The 22,106-nt window shown below is 41.3% G+C and overlaps 1 long non-coding RNA gene across 1 annotated transcript in view; it reads left to right on the top strand.

Moving 5' to 3' along the window:
• LOC135231287 (uncharacterized) overlaps positions 1–5,756 on the top strand; it is a 32,416-nt gene extending 26,660 nt beyond the window's left edge. The window contains exon 2 of the long non-coding RNA XR_010321986.1: positions 1–5,756. This exon is cut by the window's left edge and continues 24,930 nt beyond it. This is a non-coding gene — a long non-coding RNA (uncharacterized LOC135231287).
• The last annotated feature ends 16,350 nt before the right edge of the window (positions 5,757–22,106 follow it).

Below are 22,106 nucleotides of genomic sequence, written 5' to 3' on the forward strand. Positions count from 1 at the left end.
TGTTTGATATTAGGGGTTAGGGTTGTTTGTTGTTAGGGGGTTAGTGTTGTTTGTTGTTAGGGTGTTAGGGTTGTTTGTTGTTAGGGGGTTAGTGTTGTTTGTTCTTACGGGGTTAGTGTTGTTTGTGGTTGGGGGTGAGTGTTGTTGGTTCTTAGGGGGTTAGGATTGTTTATTGTTAGGGGTTTAGGGTTTTATGTTGTTAGGGGTTTAAGGTTGTTTGTTGTTAGTCGGTTAGGGTTGTTTGTTGTTTGTTAGGGTTGTTTGTTGTTAGGGGGTTAGGGTTGTTTGTTGTTAGGGGTTAGGGTTGTTTGTTGTTATGGGGTTAGGGTAGTTTCTTGTTAGGGGGTTAGTGTTGTTTGTTGTTAGTGGGTTAGGGTTGTTTGTTGTCTGGTTAGTGTTGTGTGTTGTTAGGGGGTTAGTGTTGTTTGTTGTTAGGGGTTTAGGGTTTTTTCTTGTTGGGGTTTAGTGGTTTTTCTTGTTAGGGTGTTAGTGTTGTTCGTGGTTAGGGGGTTAGTGTTGTTGGTTGTTAGGGGGATAGGATTGTTTCTTGTTAGGGGGTTAGGGTTGTTTGTTGTTTGGTGGTTAGGGTTGTTTGTTGTTACGGGGTTAGTGTTGTTTGATGTTCGGGGTTAGGGTTGTTTGTTGTTAAGGGGTTAGTGTTGTTTGTTGTTAGGGTGTTAGGGTTTGTTGTTAGGGGGTTAGTGTTGTTTGTTCTTACGAGGTTAGTGTTGTTTGTGATTAGCGTGTTAGTGTTGTTTGTGGTTGGGGGTGAGTGTTCTTGGTTCTTAGGGGGTTAGGATTGTTTATTGTTAGGGTATTAGTGTTTTATGTTGTTAGGGGATTAAGGTTGTTTGTTGTTAGGAGGTTAGGGTTGTTTGTTGTTACGGGGTTAGGTTAGTTTCTTGTTAGGGTTTTAGTGTTGTTTGTTGTTAGGGGGTTAGTGTTTGTTGTTAGGGGTTAAGGTTGTTTCTTGTTGGGGTTTCGTGGCTTTTGTTGTTAGGGTGTTAGTGTTGTTTGTTGTTAGGGGGTTAGTGTTGTTTGATGTTAGGGGTTTAGGGTTGTTTGCTGTTAGGGAGTTAGTGTTTTTGGTTTTTAGGGGTTAGGGTTGTTTGTTGTTTGGGGGTTAGTGTTGTTTGTTGTTAGGGTGTTAGGCTTGTTTATTGTTAGGGTGTTAGTGTTCTTTGATGTTGGGGATTAGGGTTGCTTGTTGTTAGGGGGTTAGTGTTGTTTGTTGTTAGGGGGTTAGGGTTGTTTCAAGTTGGGGTTTAGTAGTGTTTGTTGTTAGGGTGTTAGTGTTGTCCGTTTTTGGGGGTTAGTGTTGTTGTTAGGGGGTTAGTGTTGTTTGTTGTTAGGGTGTGAGAGTTGTTTGTTGTTTGGGGTTTGTGTTGTTTTTTAGGGGGTTAGTTTTGTTTGTTGTTAGTGGGTTAGTGTTGTTTGTAGTTAGGGGATTAGGGTTGTTGTTAGAGGGTTAGTAATGGTTGTTGTTGGGGCTTAGTGTTGTTTGTTGTTAGGGGGTTAGGGATGGTTGTTGTTAGGGTGTTAGTGTTGTTGGTTGTTTAGAGGGTTAGGGTTGTTTGTTGTGAGGGGGTTAGGGTTGTTTGTTGTCAGGGCGTTAGTGTTGTTTGTTGTTAGGTGTTTACGGTTGTTGGTTGTTAGGGGGTTAGGGTTGTTTGTTCTCTCGGATTTAATGTAGATTCTTGTTAGTTGTTTAGTGTTGTTTGTTGTTAGTCGGTTCAGGTTGTTTGTTGTTTGGTTAGGGTTGTTTGTTGTTAGGGGGTTAGGGTTGATTGTTGTTAGGGGTTAGGGTTGTTTGTTGTTATGGGGTTAGGGTAGTTTCTTGTTAGGGGGTTAGTGTTGTTTTTTGTTAGTGGGTTAGGGTTGTTTGTTGTCTGGTTAGGGTTGTGTGTTGTTAGGGGGTTAGTGTTGTTTGTTGTTAGGGGTTTAGGGTTTTTTCTTGTTGGGGTTTAGTGGTTTTTGTTGTTAGGGTGTTAGTGTTGTTCGTGGTTAGGGGGTTAGTGTTTTTTGATGTTAGGGGTTAGGGTTGTTTGTTGCTAAGGGGTTAGTGTTGTTTGTTGTTAGGGTGTTAGGGTTGTTTGTTGTTAGGGGGTTAGTGTTGTTTGTTCTTACGGGGTTAGTGTTGTTTGTGGTTAGGGTGTTAGTGTTGTTTGTGGTTGGGGGTGAGTGTTGTTGGTTCTTAGGGGGTTAGGATTGTTTATTGTTAGGGTTTTAGGGTTTTATGTTGTTAGGGGTTTAAGGTTGTTTGTTGTTAGGAGGTTAGGGTTGTTTGTTGTTACGGGGTTAGGTTAGTTTCTTGTTAGGGGTTTAGTGTTGTTTGTTGTTAGGGGGTTAGTGTTTGTTGTTAGGGGTTTAGGGTTGTTTCTTGTTGGGGTTTCGTGGCTTTTGTTGTTAGGGTGTTAGTGTTGTTTGTTGTTAGGGTGTTAGAGTTGTTTGTTGTTAGGGGGTTAGTGTTGTTTGATGTTAGTGGGTAAGGGTTGTTTGTTGTTAGTGGGTTAGTGTTTTTGGTTTTTAGGGGTTAGGGTTGTTTGTTGTTTGGGGGTTAGTGTTGTTTGTTGTTACGGGGTTAGGCTTGTTTGTTGTTAGGGTGTTAGTTTTCTTTGATGTTAGGGGATTAGGGTTGCTTCTTGTTAGGGGGTTAGTGTTGTTTGTTGTTAGGGGTTTAGGGTTGTTTCTAGTTGGGGTTTAGTAGTGTTTGTTGTTAGGGTGTTAGTGTTTTCCGTTTTTGGGGGTTAGTGTTGTTGTTGTTAGGGGGTTAGTGTTGTTTGTTGTTAGGGTGTGAGAGTTGTTTGTTGTTTGGGGTTTGTGTTGTTTTTCAGGGGGTTAGTTTTGTTTGTTGTTAATGGGTTATTGTTGTTTGTAGTTAGGGGATTAGGGTTGTTGTTAGAGGGTTAGTGATGGTTGTTGTTGGGGCTTAGTGTTGTTTGTTGTTAGGGGGTTAGGCTTGTTTGTTGTTAGGGTGTTAGTGTTCTTTGATGTTAGGGGATTAGGGTTGTTTGTTGTTAGGGGGTTAGTGTTGTTTGTTGTTAGGGGGTTAGGGTTGTTTCTAGTTGGGGTTTAGTAGTGTTTGTTGTTAGGGTGTCAGTGTTGTCCGTTTTTGGGGGTTAGTGTTGTTGTTGTTAGGGGGTTAGTGTTTGTTGTTAGGGGTTTAGGGTTGTTTCTTGTTTGGGTATAGTGGTTTTTGTTGTTAGGATGTTAGTGTTGTTTGTTGTTAGGGTGTTAGTGTTGTTTGTTGTTAGGGGGTTACTGATGTTTGATGTTAGGGGTTTAGGGTTCTTTGTTGTTAGGGGGTTAGTGTTTTTGGTTTTTAGTGGTTAGGTTTGTTTGTTGTTTGGGGGTTAGTGTTGCTTGTTGTTAGGGGGTTAGGCTTGTTTGTTGTTAGGGGGTTAGTGTTGTTTCTAGTTGGGGTTTAGTAGTGTTTGTTGTTAGGGTGTTAGTGTTGTCCGTTTTTGGGGGTTAGTGTTATTGTTGTTAGGGGATTAGTGTTGTTTGTTGTTAGGGGGTTAGGGTTGTTTCTAGTTGGGGTTTAGTAGTGTTTGTTGTTAGGGTGTTAGTGTTGTCCGTTTTTGGGGGTTAGTGTTGTTGTTGTTAGGGGGTTAGTGTTGTTTGTTGTTAAGATGTGAGAGTTGTTTGTTGTTTGGGGTTTGTGTTGTTTTTAGGGGGTTAGTTTTGTTTGTTGTTAATGGGTTAGGGTTGTTTGTAGTTAGGGGATTAGGGTTGTTGTTAAAGGGTTAGTGATGGTTGTTGTTGAGGCTTAGTGTTGTTTGTTGTTAGGGGGTTAGGGATGGTTGTTGTTAGGGTGTTAGTGTTGTTTTTTGTTTAGAGGGTTAGGGTTGTTGGTGGTTAGGGGGTTAGTGTTGGTTGTTTAGGGGGTTAGGGTTGTTTGTTGTGAGGGGGTTATGGTTGTTTGTTGTCAGGGGGTTAGTGTTGTTTGCTGTTAGGTGTTTACGGTTGTTGGTTGTTAGGGGGTTAGGGTTGTTTGTTCTTTCGGATTTAAGGTAGATTCTTGTTAGGGGTTTAGTGTTGTTTGTTGTTAGTCGGTTAGGGTTGTTTGTTGTTTGGTTAGGGTTGTTTCTTGTTAGGGGGTTAGGGTTGTTTGTTGTTAGGGGTTAGGGTTGTTTGTTGTTATGGGGTTAGGGTAGTTTCTTGTTAGGGGGTTAGTGTTGTTTGTTGTTAGTGGGTTAGGGTTGTTTGTTGTCTTTTTAGGGTTGTGTGTTGTTAGGGGGTTAGTGTTGTTTGTTGTTAGGGGTTTAGAGTTTTTTCTTGTTGGGGTTTAGTGGTTTTTCTTGTTAAGGTGTTAGTGTTGTTCGTGGTTAGGGGGTTAGTGTTGTTGGTTGTTAGGGGGATAGGATTGTTTGTTGTTAGGGGGTTAGGGTTGTTTGTTGTTTGGGGGTTAGGGTTGTTTGTTGTTACGGGGTTAGTGTTGTTTGATGTTAGGGGTTAGGGTTGTTTGTTGTTAAGGGGTTAGTGTTGTTTGTTGTTAGGGTGTTAGGGTTGTTTGTTGTTAGGGGTTTAGTGTTGTTTGTTCTTACGGGGTTAGTGTTGTTTGTGATTAGCGTGTTAGTGTTGTTTGTGGTTGGGGGTGAGTGTTGTTGGTTCTTAGGGTGTTAGGATTGTTTATTGTTAGGGATTTAGTGTTTTATGTTGTTAGGGGTTTAAGGTTGTTTGTTGTTAGGAGTTTAGGGTTGTTTGTTGTTACGGGGTTAGGTTAGTTTCTTGTTAGGGGTTTAGTGTTGTTTGTTGTTAGGGGGTTAGTGTTTGTTCTTAGGGGTTTAGGGTTGTTTCTTGTTGGGGTTTCGTGGCTTTTGTTGTTAGGGTGTTAGTGTTGTTTGTTGTTAGGTTGTTAGTGTTGTTTGATGTTAGGGGTATAGGGTTGTTTGCTGTTAGGGAGTTAGTGTTTTTGGTTTTTAGGGGTTAGGGTTGTTTGTTGTTTGGGGGTTAGTGTTGTTTGTTGTTAGGGGGTTAGGCTTGTTTATTGTTAGGGTGTTAGTGTTCTTTGATGTTAGGGGATTAGGGTTGCTTGTTGTTAGGGGGTTAGTGTTGTTTGTTGTTAGGGGGTTAGGGTTGTTTCAAGTTGGGGTTTAGTAGTGTTTGTTGTTAGGGTGTTAGTGTTGTCCGTTTTTGGGGGTTAGTGTTTTTGTTAGGGGGTTAGTGTTGTTTGTTGTTAGGGTGTGAGAGTTGTTTGTTGTTTGGGGTTTGTGTTGTTTTTTAGGGGGTTAGTTTTGTTTGTTGTTAGTGGGTTAGTGTTGTTTGTAGTTAGGGGATTAGGGTTGTTGTTAGAGGGTTAGTGATGGTTGTTGTTGGGGCTTAGTGTTGTTTGTTGTTAGGGGGTTAGGGATGGTTGTTGTTAGGGTGTTAGTGTTGTTGGTTGTTTAGAGGGTTAGGGTTGTTTGTTGTGAGGGGGTTAGGGTTGTTTGTTGTCAGGGCGTTAGTGTTGTTTGTTGTTAGGTGTTTACGGTTGTTGGTTGTTAGGGGGTGAGGGTTGTTTGTTCTCTCGGATTTAATGTAGATTCTTGTTAGGGGTTTAGTGTTGTTTGTTGTTAGTCGGTTAAGGTTGTTTGTTGTTTGGTTAGGGTTGTTTGTTGTTAGGGGGTTAGGGTTGTTTGTTGTTAGGGGTTAGGGTTGTTTGTTGTTATGGGGTTAGGGTAGTTTCTTGTTAGGGGGTTAGTGTTGTTTTTTGTTAGTGGGTTAGGGTTGTTTGTTGTCTGGTTAGGGCTGTGTGTTGTTAGGGGGTTAGTGTTGTTTGTTGTTAGGGGTTTAGGGTTTTTTCTTGTTGGGGTTTAGTGGTTTTTGTTGTTAGGGTGTTAGTGTTGTTCGTGGTTAGGGGGTTAGTGTTGTTTGATGTTAGGGGTTAGGGTTGTTTGTTGCTAAGGGGTTAGTGTTGTTTGTTGTTAGGGTGTTAGGGTTGTTTGTTGTTAGGGGGTTAGTGTTGTTTGTTCTTACGGGGTTAGTGTTGTTTGTGGTTAGGGTGTTAGTGTTGTTTGTGGTTGGGGGTGAGTGTTGTTGGTTCTTAGAGGGTTAGGATTGTTTATTGTTAGGGTTTTAGGGTTTTATGTTGTTAGGGGTTTAAGGTTGTTTGTTGTTAGGAGGTTAGGGTTGTTTGTTGTTACGGGGTTAGGTTAGTTTCTTGTTAGGGGTTTAGTGTTGTTTGTTGTTAGGGGGTTAGTGTTTGTTGTTAGGGGTTTAGGGTTGTTTCTTGTTGGGGTTTCGTGGCTTTTGTTGTTAGGGTGTTAGTGTTGTTTGTTGTTAGGGTGTTAGAGTTGTTTGTTGTTAGGGGGTTAGTGTTGTTTGATGTTAGTGGGTAAGGGTTATTTGTTGTTAGTGGGTTAGTGCTTTTGGTTTTTAGGGGTTAGTGTTGTTTGTTGTTAGGGGGTTAGGCTTGTTTGCTGTTAGGGTGCTAGTTTTCTTTGATGTTAGGAAATTAGGGTTGCTTGTTGTTAGGGGGTTAGTGTTGTTTGTTGTTAGGGGGTTAGGGTTGTTTCTAGTTGGGGTTTAGTAGTGTTTGTTGTTAGGGTGTTAGTGTTGTCCGTTTTTGGGGGTTAGTGTTGTTGTTGTTAGGGGGTTAGTGTTGTTTGTTGTTAGGGTGTGAGAGTTGTTTGTTGTTTGGGGTTTGTGTTGTTTTTTAGGGGGTTAATTTTGTTTGTTGTTAATGGGTTAGTGTTGTTTGTAGTTAGGGGATTAGGGTTGTTGTTAGAGGATTAGTGTTGGTTGTTGTTGGGGCTTAGTGTTGTTTGTTGTTAGGGGGTTAGGGATGGTTGTTGTTAGGGTGTTAGTGTTGTTGGTTGTTTAGAGGGTTAGGGTTGTTTGCTGTTAGGGGGATAGGGTTGTTTGTTGTTAGGGGGTTAGTGTTGCTTGTTGTTAGGGGTTTACAGTTGTTGGTTGTTAGGGGGTTAGGGTTGTTTTTTGTTAGGGGGTTAGGGTTCTTTGTTGTTAAGGGTTAGGGTTGTTTGTTGTTACGGGGTTAGGGTAGTTTCTTGTTAGGGGGTTAGTGTTGATTGTTGTTAGTGGGTTAGTGGTGTTTGTTGTTAGGGGTTCAGAGTTGTTTGTTGTTAGGGGGTTAGAGTTGTTTGTTGTTAGAGGATTTGGGTTCTTTCTTGTTGGGGGTTAGTGTTGTTTGTTTTTAGGGGATAAGTGTTGGTTGTTGTTAGGGGGTTAGTATTTTTTTGGTTTTTACTGGGTTAGTGGTGTTGGTGGATAGGGGGTTAGTGTTGTTGGTTGTTTAGGGGGTTAGGGTTGTTTGTTGTTAGGGGGTTAGGGTTGTTTGTTGTTGGGGGTTAGTGTTGTTTGTTGTTAGGTGTTTACAGTTGTTGTTTGTTAGGGGGTTAGGGTTGTTTTTTCTTTCACATTTAAGGAAGATTCTTGTTAGGGGTTTAGTGTTGTTTGTTGTTAGTCGGTTAGGGTTGTTTGTTGTTTGGTTAGGGTTGTTTGTTGTTATGGGGTTAGGGTAGTTTCTTGTTAGGGGGTTAGTGTTGTTTGTTGTTAGTGGGTTAGGGTTGTTTGTTGTCTGGTTAGGGTTGTGTGTTGTTAGGGGGTTAGTGTTGTTTGTTGTTAGGGGTTTAGGGTTTTTTCTTGTTGGGGTTTAGTGGTTTTGTTGTTAGGGTGTTAGTGTTGTTCGTGGTTAGGGGGTTAGTGTTGTTGGTTGTTAGGGGGATAGGATTGTTTGTTGTTAGGGGGTTAGGGTTGTTTGTTCTTTTGGATTTAAAGTAGATTCTTGTTAGGGGTTTAGTGTTGTTTGTTGTTAGTCGCTGAGGGTTGTTTGTTGTTTGGTTAGGGTTGTTTGTTGTTAGGGGGTTAGGGTTGTTTGTTGTTAGGGGTTAGGGTTGTTTGTTGTTATGGGGTTAGGGTAGTTTCTTGTTAGGGGGTTAGTGTTGTTTGTTGTTAGTGGGTTAGGGTTGTTTGTTGTCTGGTTAGGGTTGTGTGTTTTTAGGGGGTTAGTGTTGCTTGTTGTTAGGGGTTTAGGGTTGTTTCTTGTTGGGGTTTAGTGGTTTTTGTTGTTAGGGTGTTAGTGTTGTTCGTGGTTAGGGGGTTAGAGTTGTTGGTTGTTAGGGGGATAGGATTGTTTGTTGTTAGGGGGTTAGGGTTGTTTGTTGTTTGGGGGTTAGGGTTGTTTGTTGTTACGGGGTTAGTGTTGTTTGATGTTAAGGGTTAGGGTTGTTTGTTGTTAGGGGGTTAGTGTTGTTTGTTTTTAGGGTGTTAGGGTTGTTTGTTGTTAGGGGGTTAGTGTTGTTTGTTCTTACGGGGTTTGTGTTGTTTGTGGTTAGGGTGTTAGTGTTGTTTGTGGTTGGGGGAGTGTTGTTGGTTCTTAGGGTGTTAGGATTGTTTATTGTTAGGGGTTTAGGGTTTTATGTTGTTAGGGGGTTAAGGTTGTTTGTTGTTAGGAGGTTAGGGTTGTTTGTTGTTACGGGGTTAGGTTAGTTTCTTGTTAGGGGTTTAGTGTTGTTTGCTGTTAGGGAGTTAGTGTTTGTTGTTAGGGGTTTAGGGTTGTTTGTTGTTGGGGTTTAGTGGTTTTTGTTGTTAGGGTGTTAGTGTTGTTTGTTGTTAGGGTGTTAGTGTTGTTTGTTGTTAGGGGGTTAGTGTTGTTTGATGTTAGGGGTTTAGGGTTGTTTGTTGTTAGGGGGTTAGTGTTTTTGGTTTTTAGGGGTTAGGGTTGTTTGTTGTTTGGGGGTTAGTGTTGTTTGTTGTTAGGGGGTTAAGCTTCTTTGTTGTTAGGGTGTTAGTCTTCTTTGATATTAGGGGATTAGGGTTGTTTGTTGTTAGGGGGTTAGTGTTGTTTGTTGTTAGGGGGTTAGGGTTGTTTCTAGTTGGGGTTTAGTAGTGTTTGTTGTTAGGGTGTTAGTGTTGTCCATTCTTGGGGGTTAGTGTTGTTGTTGTTAGGGGGTTAGTGTTGTTTGTTGTTAGGGTGTGAGAGTTGTTTGTTGTTTGGGTTTTGTGTTGTTTTTTAGGGGTTAGTTTTGTTTGTTGTTAGTGGGTTAGTGTTGTTTGTAGTTAGGGGATTAGGGTTGTTGTTAGAGGGTTAGTGTTGTTGGTTGTTTAGAGGGTTAGGGTTGTTTGTTGTTAGCGGGATAGGGTTGTTTGTTGTTAGGCGGGTAGTGTTGCTTGTTGTTAGGGGTTCACAGTTGTTGGTTGTTAGGGGGTTAGGGTTGTTTGTTATTAGGGGGTTAGGGTTCTTTGTTGTTAAGGGTTAGGGTTGTTTGTTGTTACGGGGTTAGGGTAGTTTCTTGTTGGGGGTTAGTGTTGATTGTTGTTAGTGGGTTAGTGGTGTTTGTTGTTAGGGGTTCAGAGTTGTTTGTTGTTAGGGGGTTAGAGTTGTTTTTTGATAGAGGATTTGGGTTCTTTCTTGTTGGGGGTTAGTGTTGTTTGTTTTTAGGGGATAAGTGTTGGTTGTTGTTAGGGGGTTAGTATTTTTTTGGTTTTTACTGGGTTAGTGGTGTTGGTGGTTAGGGGGTTAGTGTTGTTGGTTGTTTAGGGGGTTAGGGTTGTTTGTTGTTAGGGGGTTAGTGTTGTTTGTTGTTAGGTGTTTACGGTTGTTGGTTGTTAGGGGGTTATGGTTGTTTGTTCTTTCGGATTTAAAGTAGATTCTTGTTAGGGGTTTAGTGTTGTTTGTTGTTAGTCGGTTAGGGTTGTTTGTTGTTTGGTTAGGGTTGTTTGTTGTTAGGGGGTTAGGGTTGTTTCTTGTTAGGGGTTAGGGTTGTTTGTTGTTATGGGGTTAGGGTAGTTTCTTGTTAGGGGGTTAGTGTTGTTTGTTGTTAGTGGGTTAGTGTTGTTTGTTGTCTGGTTAGGGTTGTGTGTTGTTAGGGGGTTAGTGTTGTTTGTTCTTACGGGGTTAGTGTTGTTTGTGGTTAAGGTGTTAGTGTTGTTTGTGGTTGAGGGTGAGTGTTGTTGTTCTTAGGGGGTTAGGATTGTTTATTGTTAGGGGTTTAGGGTTTTATGTTGTTAGGGGGTTAGGGTTGTTTGTTGTTAGGAGGTTAGGGTTGTTTGTTGTTACGGGGTTAGGTTAGTTTCTTGTTAGGGGTTTAGGGTTGTTTGTTGTTAGGGGGTTAGTGTTTTTGGTTTTTAGGGGTTAGGGTTGTTTGTTGTTTGGGGGTTAGGCTTGTTTGTTGTTACGGGGTTAGTGTTGTTTGATGTTAGGGGTTAGGGTTGTTTCTTGTTAGGGGGTTAGTGTTGTTTGTTGTTAGGGTGTTAGGGTTGTTTGTTGTTAGGGGGTTAGTGTTGTTTGTTCTAACGGGGTTAGTGTTGTTTGTGGCTGGGGTTGAGTGTTGTTGGTTCTTAGGGGGTTAGGATTGTTTATTGTTAGAGGTTTAGTTTTTTATGTTGGTAGGGGTTTAAAGTTGTTTGTTGTTAGGAGGTTAGGGTTGTTTGTTGTTACGGGGTTAGGTTAATTTCTTGTTAGGGGTTTAGTGTTGTTTATTGTTAGGGGTTAGTGTTTGTTGTTAGGGGTTTAGGGTTGTTTCTTGTTGGGGTTTAGTGGTTTTTGTTGTTAGGGTGTTAGTGTTGTTTGTTGTTAGGGTGTTAGTGTTGTTTGTTGTTAGGGGGTTAGTGTTGTTTGATGTTAGGGGTTTAGGGTTGTTTGTTGTTAGGGGGTTAGTGTTTTTGGTTTTTAGGGGTTAGGGTTGTTTGTTGTTTGGGGGTTAGTGTTGTTTGTTGTTACGGGGTTTGGCTTGTTTGTTGATAGGGTGTTAGTGTTCTTTGATGTTAGGGGATTAGGGTTGTTTGTTGTTAGGGGGTTAGGGTTGTTTCTAGTTGGGGTTTAGTAGTGTTTGTTGTTAGGGTGTTAGTTTTGTCCGTTTTGGGGGGTTAGTGTTGTTGTTAGGGGGTTAGTGTTGTTTGTTGTTAGGGTGTTAGTGTTGTTTGTTGTTAGGGGGTTAGTGTAGTTTGATGTTAGGGGTTTAGGGTTGTTTGTTGTTAGGGGGTTAGTGTTTTTGGTTTTTAGGGGTTAGGGTTGTTTGTTGTTTGGGGGTTAGTGTTGTTTGTTGTTAGGGGTTAGGCTTGTTTGTTGTTAGGGTGTTAGTGTTCTTTGATGTTAGGGGATTAGGGTTGTTTGTTGTTAGGGGGTTAGTGTTGTTTGTTGTTAGGGGGTTAGGGTTGTTTCTAGTTGGGGTTTAGTAGTTTTTGTTGTTAGGGTGTTAGTGTTGTCCGTTTTTGGGGGTGAGTGTTGTTGTTGTTAGGGGGTTAGTGTTGTTTTTTGTTAGGGTGTGAGAGTTGTTTGTTGTTTGGGGTTTGTGTTGTTTTTTAGGGGGTTAGTTTTGTTTGTTGTTAGTGGGTTAGTGTTGTTTGTAGTTAGGGGATTAGGGTTGTTGTTAGAGGGTTAGTGTTGGTTGTTGTTGGGGCTCAGTGTTGTTTTTTGTTAGGGGGTTAGGGATGGTTGTTGTTAGGGTGTTAGTGTTGTTGGTTGTTTAGAGGGTTAGGATTGTTTGTTGTTAGGGGGATAGGGTTGTTTGTTGTTAGGCGGGTAGTGTTGCTTGTTGTTAGGGGTTTACAGTTGTTGGTTGTTAGGGGGTTAGGGTTGTTTGTTGTTAGGGGGTTAGGGTTCTTTGTTGTTAAGGGTTAGGGTTGTTTGTTGTTACGGGGTTAGAGTAGTTTCTTGTTAGGGGGTTAGTGTTGATTGTTGTTAGTGGGTTAGTCTTGTTTGTTGTTAGGGGTTCAGAGTTGTTTGTTGTTAGGGGGTTAGAGTTGTTTGTTGTTAGAGGATTTGGGTTCTTTCTTGGGGGTTAGTGTTGTTTGTTTTTAGGGGATAAGTGTTGGTTGTTGTTAGGGAGTTAGTATTTTTTTGGTTTTTACTGGGTTAGTGGTGTTGGTGGTTAGGGGGTTAGTGTTGTTGGTTGTTTAGGGGGTTAGGGTTGTTTGTTGTGAGGGGGTTAGGGTTGTTTCTTGTTCGGGGGTTAGTGTTGTTTGTTGTTAGGTGTTTACGGTTGTTGGTTGTTAGGGGGTTAGGGTTGTTTGTTCTTTCGGATTTAAAGTAGATTCTTGTTAGGGGTTTAGTGTTGTTTGTTGTTAGTCGGTTAGGGTTGTTTGTTGTTTGGTTAGGGTTGTTTGTTGTTAGGGGGTTAGGGTTGTTTGTTGTTAGGGGTTAGGGTTGTTTGTTGTTATGGGGTTAGGGTAGTTTCTTGTTAGGGGGTTAGTGTTGTTTGTTGTTAGTGGGTTAGGGTTGTTTGTTGTCTGGTTAGGGTTGTGTGTTGTTAGGGGGTTAGTGTTGTTTGTTCTTACGGGGTTAGTGTTGTTTGTGGTTAAGGTGTTAGTGTTGTTTGTGGTTGAGGGTGAGTGTTGTTGGTTCTTAGGGGGTTAGTATTGTTTATTGTTAGGGGTTTAGGGTTTTATGTTGTTAGTTGTTTAAGGTTGTTTGTTGTTAGGAGGTTAGGGTTGTTTGTTGTTACGGGGTTAGGTTAGTTTCTTGTTAGGGGTTTAGTGTTGTTTGTTGTTAGGGGGTTAGTGTTTGTTGTTAGGGGTTTAGGGTTGTTTCTTGTTGGGGTTTAGTGGTTTTTGTCGTTAGGGTGTTAGTGTTCTTTGTTGTTAGGGTGTTAGTGTTGTTTGTTGTTAGGGGGTTAGTGTTGTTTGATGTTAGGGGTTTAGGGTTGTTTGTTGTTAGAGGGTTAGTGTTTTTGGTTTTTAGGGGTTAGTGTTGTTTGTTGTTAGGGGGTTAGTGTTGTTTGTTGTTAGGGTGTTAGTGTTCTTTCATGTTAGGGGATTAGGGTCATTTGTTGTTGGGGGTTAGTGTTGTTTGTTGTTAGGGGGTTAGGGTTGTTTCTAGTTGAGGTTTAGTAGTGTTTGTTGTTAGGGTGATAGTTTTGTCGGTTTTTGGGGGTTAGTGTTGTCATTGTTAGGGGGTTTGTGTTGTTTGTTGTTAGGGTGTGAGAGTTGTTTGTTGTTTGGGGTTTGTGTTGTTTTTTAGGGGGTTTGTTTTGTTTGTTGTTAGTGGGTTAGTGTTGTTTGTAGTTAGGGGATTAGGGTTGTTGTTAGAGGGTTAGTGTTGTTGGTTGTTGGGGCTTAGTGTTGTTTGTTGTTAGGGGATTAGGGATGGTTGTTGTTACGGTGTTAGTGTTGTTTGTTGTTAGGGGGTTAGTGTTGTTGGTTGTTAGGTGTTTAGGGTTGTTTCCTGTTGGAGTTTAGTGGGTTTTGTTGTTAGGGTGTTAGTGTTTTTGCTTAGGGGGTTAGTGCTATTGTTTGTTAGGGGGTAAGGGTTGTTTGTTGTTAGAGGTTTAGGGTTGTTTGTTGTTAGTGGGTTAGTGTTTCTTGTTGTTAGGTGTTCAGAGTTTTTTGTTGTTGGGGGGTTAGAGTTGTTTGTTCTTAGAGGATTTGGGTTCTTTCTTGTTGGGGGTTAGTGTTGTTTGTTTTTAGGGTATAAGTGTTGGTTGTTGTTGGGGGTTAGTGTTGTTTGTTGTTAGGTGTTTACGGTTGTTGGTTGTTAGGGCGTTAGGGTTGTTTGTTGTTTCGGATTTAAGGTTGTTTCTTGTTAGGGGTTTAGTGTTGTTTGTTGTTAGTCGGTTAGGGTTGTTTGTTGTTTGGTTAGGGTATTTTGTTGTTAGGGGGTTAGGGTTGTTTCTTGTTAGGGGTTAGGGTTGTTTGTGGTTACGGGGTTAGGGCAGTTTATTGTTAGGGGGTTAGTGTTGTTTGTTGTTAGTGGGTTAGGGTTGTTTGTTGTTTGGTTAGGGTTGTGTGTTGTTAGGGGGTTAGTGTTGTTTGTTGTTAGGGGTTTAGGGTTTTTTCTTGTTGGGGTTTAGTGGTTTTTGTTGTTAGGGTGTTAGTGTTGTTCGTGGTTAGGGGGTTAGTGTTGTTGGTTGTTAGGGGGATAGGATTGTTTGTTGTTAGGGGGTTAGGGTTGTTTGTTGTTTGGGGGTTAGGGTTGTTTGTTGTTACGGGGTTAGTGTTGTTTGATGTTAGGGGTTAGGGTTGTTTGCTGTTGGGGGTTAGTGTTGTTTGTTGTTAGGGTGTTAGGGTTTGTTGTTAGGGAGTTAGTGTTGTTTGTTCTTACGGGGTTAGTGTTGTTTGTGGTTAGGGTGTTAGTGTTGTTTGTGGTTGGGGGTGAGTGTTGTTGGTTCTTAGAGGGTTAGGATTGTTTATTGTTAGGGGTTTAGAGTTTTATGTTGTTAGGGGTTTAAGGTTGTTTGCTGTTAGGTGGTTAGGGTTGTTTGTTTTTACGGGGTTAGGTTAGTTTCTTGTTAGGGGTTTAGTGTTGTTTGTCGTTAGGGGGTTAGTGTTTGTTGTTAGGGGTTTAGGGTTGTTTCTTGTTGGGGTTTAGTGGTTTTTGTCGTTAGGGTGTTAGTGTTCTTTGTTGTTAGGGTGTTAGTGTTGTTTGTTGTTAGGGGGTTAGTGTTGTTTGATGTTAGGGGTTTAGGGTTGTTTGTTGTTAGAGAGTTAGTGTTTTTGGTTTTTAGGGGTTAGTGTTGTTTGTTGTTAGGGGGTTAGTGTTGTTTGTTGTTAGGGTGTTAGTGTTCTTTGATGTTAGGGGATTAGGGTCATTTGTTGTTGGGGGTTAGTGTTGTTTGTTGTTAGGGGGTTAGGGTTGTTTCTAGTTGAGGTTTAGTAGTGTTTGTTGTTAGGGTGATAATTTTGTCGGTTTTTGGGGGTTAGTGTTGTCATTGTTAGGGGGTTTGTGTTGTTTGTTGTTAGGGTGTGAGTGTTGTTTGTTGTTTGGGGTTTGTGTTGTTTTTTAGGGGGTTAGTTTTGTTTGTTGTTAGTGGGTTAGTGTTGTTTGTAGTTAGGGGATTAGGGTTGTTGTTAGAGGGTTAGTGTTGTTGGTTGTTGGGGCTTAGTGTTGTTTGTTGTTAGGGGATTAGGGATGGTTGTTGTTACGGTGTTAGTGTTGTTTGTTGTTAGGGGGTTAGTGTTGTTGGTTGTTAGGTGTTTAGGGTTGTTTCCTGTTGGAGTTTAGTGGGTTTTGTTGTTAGGGTGTTAGTGTTTTTGCTTAGGGGGTTAGTGCTATTGTTTGTTAGGGGGTAAGGGTTGTTTGTTGTTAGAGGTTTAGGGTTGTTTGTTGTTAGTGGGTTAGTGTTTCTTGTTGTTAGGTGTTCAGAGTTTTTTGTTGTTGGGGGGTTAGAGTTGTTTGTTCTTAGAGGATTTGGGTTCTTTCTTGTTGGGGGTTAGTGTTGTTTGTTTTTAGGGTATCAGTGTTGGTTGTTGTTGGGGGTTAGTGTTGTTTGTTGTTAGGTGTTTACGGTTGTTGGTTGTTAGGGCGTTAGGGTTGTTTGTTGTTTCGGATTTAAGGTTGTTTCTTGTTAGGGGTTTAGTGTTGTTTGTTGTTAGTCGGTTAGGGTTGTTTGTTGTTTGGTTAGGGTATTTTGTTGTTAGGGGGTTAGGGTTGTTTCTTGTTAGGGGTTAGGGTTGTTTGTGGTTACGGGGTTAGGGCAGTTTATTGTTAGGGGGTTAGTGTTGTTTGTTGTTAGTGGGTTAGGGTTGTTTGTTGTTTGGTTAGGGTTGTGTGTTGTTAGGGGGTTAGTGTTGTTTGTTGTTAGGGGTTTAGGGTTTTTTCTTGTTGGGGTTTAGTGGTTTTTGTTGTTAGGGTGTTAGTGTTGTTCGTGGTTAGGGGGTTAGTGTTGTTGGTTGTTAGGGGGATAGGATTGTTTGTTGTTAGGGGGTTAGGGTTGTTTGTTGTTTGGGGGTTAGGGTTGTTTGTTGTTACGGGGTTAGTGTTGTTTGATGTTAGGGTTTAGGGTTGTTTGCTGTTAGGGGGTTAGTGTTGTTTGTTGTTAGGGTGTTAGGGTTTGTTGTTAGGGAGTTAGTGTTGTTTGTTCTTACGGGGTTAGTGTTGTTTGTGGTTAGGGTGTTAGTGTTGTTTGTGGTTGGGGGTGAGTGTTGTTGGTTCTTAGAGGGTTAGGATTGTTTATTGTTAGGGGTTTAGGGTTTTATGTTGTTAGGGGTTTAAGGTTGTTTGCTGTTAGGTGGTTAGGGTTGTTTGTTTTTACGGGGTTAGGTTAGTTTCTTGTTAGGGGTTTAGTGTTGTTTGTTGTTAGGGGGTTAGTGTTTCTTGTTGTTAGGTGTTCAGAGCTTTTTGTTGTTAGGGGGTTAGAGTTGTTTGTTGTTAGAGGATTTGGGTTCTTTCTTGTTGGGGGTTAGTGTTGTTTGTTTTTAGGGGATAAGTGTTGGTTGTTGTTAGGGGGTTAGTGTTGTTTGTTGTTAGGTGTTTACGGTTGTTGGTTGTTAGGGCGTTAGGGTTGTTTGTTGTTTCGGATTTAAGGTTGTTTCTTGTTAGGGGTTTAGTGTTGTTTGTTGTTAGTCGGTTAGGGTTGTTTGCTGTTTGGTTAGGGTTGTTTGTTGTTAGGGGGTTAGGGTTGTTTGTTGTTAGGGGTTAGGGTTGTTTGTGGTTACGGGTTTAGGGTAGTTTCTTGTTAGGGGGTTAGTGTTGTTTGTTGTTAGTGGGTTAGGGTTGTTTGTTGTCTGGTTAGGGTTGTGTGTTGTTAGGGGGTTAGTGTTGTTTGTTGTTAGGGGTTTAGGGTTTTTTCTTGTTGGGGTTTAGTGGTTTTTGTTGTTAGGGTGTTAGTGTTGTTCGTGGTTAGGGGGTTAGTTTTGTTGGTTGTTAGGGGGATAGGATTGTTTGTTGTTAGGGGGTTAGGGTTGTTTGTTGTTTGGGGGTTAGGGTTGTTTGTTGTTACGGGGTTAGTGTTGTTTGATGTTAGGGGTTAGGGTTTGTTGTTAGGTTGTTAGTGTTTGTTGCCAGGGGGTTAGGCTTGTTTGTTGTTACGGTGTTAGTGTTCTTTGATGTCAGGGGATTAGGGTTGTTTGTTGTTAGGGGGTTAGTGTTGTTTGTTGTTAGGGGGTTAGGGTTTTTTCTAGTTGGGGTTTAGTATTGTTTGTTGTTAGGGTGTTAGTGTTGTCCGTTTTTGGGGGTGAGTGTTGTGGTTGTTAGGGGGTTAGTGTTGTTTTTTGTTAGGGTGTGAGAATTGTTTGTTCTTTGGGGTTTGTGTTGTTTTTTAGGGGGTTAGTTTTCTTTGTTGTTCGTGGGTTAGTGTTGTTTGTAGTTAGGGGATTAGGGTTGTTGTTAGAGGGTTAGTGTTGGTTGTTGTTGGGGCTTAGTGTTGTGTGTTGTTAGGGGGTTAGGGATGGTTGTTGTTAGGGTGTCAGTGTTGTTGGTTGTTTAGAGGGTTAGGGTTGTTTGTTGTTAGGGGGATAGGGTTGTTTGTTGTTAGGGGGTTAGTGTTGCTTGTTGTTAGGGGTTTACAGTTGTTGGTTGTTAAGGGGTTAGGGTTGTTTGTTGTTAGGGGGTTTGGGTTCTTTGTTGTTAAGGGTTAGGTTTGTTTGTTGTTACAGGGTTAGGGTAGTTTCTTATTAGGGGGTTAGTGTTGATTGTTCTTAGTGGGTTAGTGGTGTTTGTTGTTAGGGGTTCAGAGTTGTTTGTTGTTAGGGGGTTAGAGTTGTTTGTTGTTAGAGGATTTGGGTTCTTTCTTGTTGGGGGTTAGTGTTGTTTGTTTTTAGGGGATAAGTGTTGGTTGTTGTTAGGGTGTTAGTATTTTTTTGGTTTTTACTGGGTTAGTGGTGTTGGTGGTTAGGGGGTTAGATTTGTTGGTTGTTTAGGGGGTTAGGGTTGTTTGTTGTGAGGGGGTTAGAGTTGATTGTTGTTAGGGGGTTAGTGTTCTTTGTTGTTAGGTGTTTACGGTTGTTGGTTGTTAGGGGGTTAGGGTTGTTTGTTCTTTCGGATTTAAGGTAGATTCTTGTTAGGGGTTTAGTGTTGTTTGTTGTTAGTTGATTAGGGTTTTTTGTTGTTTGGTTAGGGTTGTTTGTTGTTAGGGGGTTAGGGTTGTTTGTTGTTATGGGTTAGGGTTGTTTGTTGCTATGGGGTTAGGGTAGTTTCTTGTTAGGGGGTTAGTGTTGTTTGTTGTTAGTGGGTTAGGGTTGTTTGTTGTCTGGTTAGGGTTGTGTGTTGTTAGGGGGTTCCTGTTCCGTGTTGTTAGGGGTTTAGGGTTGTTTCTTGTTGGGGTTTAGTGGTTTTTGTTGTTAGGGTGTTAGTGTTGTTCGTGGTTAGGGGGTTAGTGTTGTCGGTTGTTAGGGGGATAGGATTGTTTGTTGTTAGGGGGTTAGGGTTGTTTGTTGTTACGGGGTTAGGGTAGTTTCTTGTTAGGGGGTTAGTTTTGTTTGTTGTTAGTGGGTTAGTGTTGTTTGTAGTTAGGGGATTAGAGTTGTTGATAGAGGGTTAGTGTTGGTTGTTGTTGGGGCTTAGTGTTGTTTGTTGTTAGGGGATAAGGGATGGTTGTTGTTAGGGTGATAGTGTTGTTTGTTGTTAGGGGGTTAGTATTGTTTGTTGTTAGGTGTTTAGGGTTGTTTCTTGTTGGAGTTTAGTGGGTTTTGTTGTTAGGGTGTTAGTGTTTTTGCTTAGGGGGTTAGTGCTGTTGGTTGTTAGGGGGTAAGGGTTGTTTGTTGTTAGAGGTTTAGGGTTGTTTTTTGTTAGGGGGTTTGTGTTTTTGGTTTTTAGGGGTTAGGGTTGTATGTTGTTTGGGGGTTAGTGTTGTTTGTTGTTAGGGGGTTAGGCTTGTTTGTTGTTAGGGGTTTAGTGTTCTTTGATGTTAGGGGATTAGGGTTGTTTGTTGTTAGGGGGTTAGTGTTGTTTCTAGTTATGGTTTAGTAGTGTTTGTTGTTAGGGTGTTAGTGTTGTCCGTTTTTGGGGGTTAGTGTTGTTGTTGTTAGGGGGTTAGTGTTGTTTGTTGTTAGGGTGTGAGAGTTGTTTGTTGTTTGGGGTTTGTGTTGTTTTTTAGGGGGTTAGTTTTGTTTGTTGTTAGTGGGTTAGTGTTGTTTGTAGTTAGGGGATTAGGGTTGTTGTTAGAGGGTTAGTGTTGGTTGTTGTTGGAGCTTAGTGTTGTTTGTTGTTAGGGGGTTAGGGATGGTTGTTGTTAGGGTGTTAGTGTTGTTGGTTGTTTAGAGGGTTAGGGTTGTTTGTTGTTAGGGGGATAGGGTTGTTTTTTGTTAGGGGGTTAGTGTTGCTTGTTGTTAGGGGTTTACAGTTGTTTGTTGTTAGGGGGTTAGGGTTGTTTGTTGTTAGGGGGTTAGGGTTTTTTCTTGTTGGGGTTTAGTGGTTTTTGTTGTTAGGGTGTTAGTGTTGTTCGTGGTTAGGGGGTTAGTGTTGTTGGTTGTTAGGGGGAGAGGATTGTTTGTTGTTAGGGGGTTAGGGTTGTTTGTTGTTTGGGGGTTAGGGTTGTTTGTTGTTACGGGGTTAGTGTTGTTTGATGTTAGGGGTTAGGGTTGTTTGTTGTTAGGGGGTTAGTGTTGTTTGTTGTTAGGGTGTTAGGGTTGTTTGTTGTTAGGGGGTTAGTGTTGTTTGTTCTTACGGGGTTAGTGTTGTTTGTGGTTAGGGTGTTAGTGTTGTTTGTGGTTGGGGGTGAGTGTTGTTGGTTCTTAGGGGGTTAGGATTGTTTATTGTTAGGGGTTTAGGGTTTTATGTTGTTAGGTGTTTAAGGTTGTTGTTAGGAGGTTAGGGTTGTTTGTTGTTACGGGTTTAGGTTAGTTTCTTGTTAGGGGTTTAGTGTTGTTTGTTGTTAGGGGTTAGTGTTTGTTGTTAGGGGTTTAGGGTTGTTTCTTGTTGGGGTTTCGTGGTTTTTGTTGTTAGGGTGTTAGTGGTGTTTGTTGTTAGGGTGTTAGTGTTGTTTGTTGTTAGGGGGTTAGTGTTGTTTGATGTTAGGGGTTTAGGGTTGTTTGTTGTTAGGGGGTTAGTGTTTTTGGTTTTTAGGGGTTAGGGTTGTTTGTTGTTTGGGGGTTAGTGTTGTTTGTTGTTAGGAGGTTAGGCTTATTTGTTGTTACGGTGTTAGTGTTCTTTGATGTCAGGGGATTAGGGTTGTTTGTTGTTAGGGGGTTAGTGTTGTTTGTTGTTAGGGGGTTAGTGTTGTTTCTAGTTGGGGTTTAGTAGTGTTTGTTGTTAGGGTGTTAGTGTTGTCCGTTTTTGCGGGTGAGTGTTGTGGTTGTTAGGGGGTTAGCGTTGTTTGTTGTTAGGGTGTGAGAGTTGTTTGTTGTTTGGGGTTTGTGTTGTTTTTTAGGGGGTTAGTTTTGTTTGTTGTTAGTGGGTTAGTGTTGTTTGTAGTTAGGGGATTAGGGTTGTTGTTAGAGGGTTAGTGATGGTTGTTGTTGGGGCTTAGTGTTGTTTGTTGTTAGGGGGTTAGGGATGGTTGATGTTAGGGTGTTAGCGTTGTTGGTTGTTTAGAGGGTTAGGGTTGTTTGTTGTTAGCTGGATAGGGTTGTTTGTTGCTAGGCGGTTAGGGATGGTTGTTGTTAGGGTGTTAGTGTTGTTTGTTGTTAGTGGGTTAGGGTTGTTTGTTGTTTGGTTAGGGTTGTGTGTTGTTAGGGGGTTAGTGTTGTTTGTTGTTAGGGGTTTAGGGTTTTTTCTTGTTGGGGTTTAGTGGTTTTTGTTGTTAGGGTGTTAGTGTTGTTCGTGGTTAGGGGGTTAGTGTTGTTGGTTGTTAGGGGGATAGGATTGTTTGTTGTTAGGGGGTTAGGGTTGATTGTTGTTTGGGGGTTAGGGTTGTTTGTTGTTACGGGGTTAGTGTTGTTTGATGTTAGGGGTTAGGGTTGTTTGCTGTTAGGGGGTTAGTGTTGTTTGTTGTTAGGGTGTTAGGGTTTGTTGTTAGGGGGTTAGTGTTGTTTGTTCTTACGGGGTTAGTGTTGTTTGTGGTTAGGGTGTTAGTGTTGTTTGTGGTTGGGGGTGAGTGTTGTTGGTTCTTAGAGGGTTAGGATTGTTTATTGTTAGGGGTTTAGGGTTTTATGTTGTTAGGGGTTTAAGGTTGTTTGCTGTTAGGAGGTTAGGGTTGTTTGTTGTTACGGGGTTAGGTTAGTTTCTTTTTAGGGGTTTAGTGTTGTTTGTTGTTAGGGGGTTAGTGTTTGTTGTTAGGGGTTTAGGGTTGTTTCTTGTTGGGGTTTAGTGGTTTTTGTTGTTAGGGTGTTAGTGTTGTTTGTTGTTAGGGTGTTAGTGTTGTTTGTTGTTAGGGTGTTAGTGTTGTTTGTTGTTAGGGGTTTAGTGTTGTTTGATGTTAGGGGTTTAGGGTTGTTTGTTGTTAGGGGGTTAGTGTTTTTGGTTTTTAGGGGTTAGGGTTGTTTGTTGTTTGGGGGTTAGTGTTGTTTGTTGTTAGGGGGTTAGGCTTGTTTGTTGTTAGGGTGTTAGTGTTCTTTGATGTTAGGGGATTAGGGTTGTTTCTTGTTAGGGGGTTAGTGTTGTTGGTTGTTTAGAGGGTTAAGGTGGTTTGTTGTTAGGGGGATAGGGTTGTTTGTTGTTAGGGGGTTAGTGTTGCTTGTTGTTAGGGGTTTACAGTTGTTGCTTGTTAAGGGGTTAGGGTTGTTTGTTGTTAGGGTTTAGGGTTGTTTGTTGTTATGGGGTTAGGGTAGTTTCTTGTTAGGGGGTTAGTGTTGTTTGTTGTTAGTGGGTTAGGGTTGTTTGTTGTCTGGTTAGGGTTGTGTGTTGTTAGGCGGTTAGTGTTGTTTGTTCTTACAGGGTTAGTGTTGTTTGTGGTTAAGGTGTTAGTGTTTGTGGTTGAGGGTGAGTGTTGTTGGTTCTTAGGGGGTTAGGATTGTTTATTGTTAGGGGTTTAGGGTTTTATGTTGTCAGTTGTTTAAGGTTTTTTGTTGTTAGGAGGTTAGGGTTGTTTGTTGTTACGGAGTTAGGTTATTTTCTTGTTAGGGGTTTAGTGTTGTTTGTTGTTAGGGGGTTAGTGTTTGTTGTTAGGGGTTTAGGGTTGTTTCTTGTTGGGGTTTAGTGGTTTTTGTTGTTAGGGTGTTAGTGTTGTTTGTTGTTAGGGTGTTAGTGTTGTTTGTTGTTACCGGGTTAGTGTTGTTTGATGTTAGGGGTTTAGGGTTGTTTGTTTTTAGGGGGTTTGTGTTTTTGGTTTTTAGGGGTTAGGGTTGTTTGTTGTTTGGGGGTTAGTGTTGTTTGTTCTTAGGGGGTTAGGCTTCTTTGTTGTTAGGGTGTTAGTGTTCTTTGATTTTAGGGGATTAGGGTTGTTTGTTGTTAGGGGGTTAGTGTTGTTTCTAGTTGGGGTTTAGTAGTGTTTGTTGTTAGGGTGTTAGTATTGTCCGTTTTTGGGGGTTAGTGTTGTTGTTGTTAGGGGGTTAGTGTTGTTTGTTGTTAGGGTGTGAGAGTTGTTTGTTGTTTGGGGTTTGTGTTGTTTTTTAGGGGGTTAGTTTTGTTTGTT

The sequence above is a fragment of the Loxodonta africana genome, chromosome 4 (genome assembly GCF_030014295.1).
Source record: "Loxodonta africana isolate mLoxAfr1 chromosome 4, mLoxAfr1.hap2, whole genome shotgun sequence".
Classification (NCBI taxonomy): domain Eukaryota; kingdom Metazoa; phylum Chordata; class Mammalia; order Proboscidea; family Elephantidae; genus Loxodonta; species Loxodonta africana.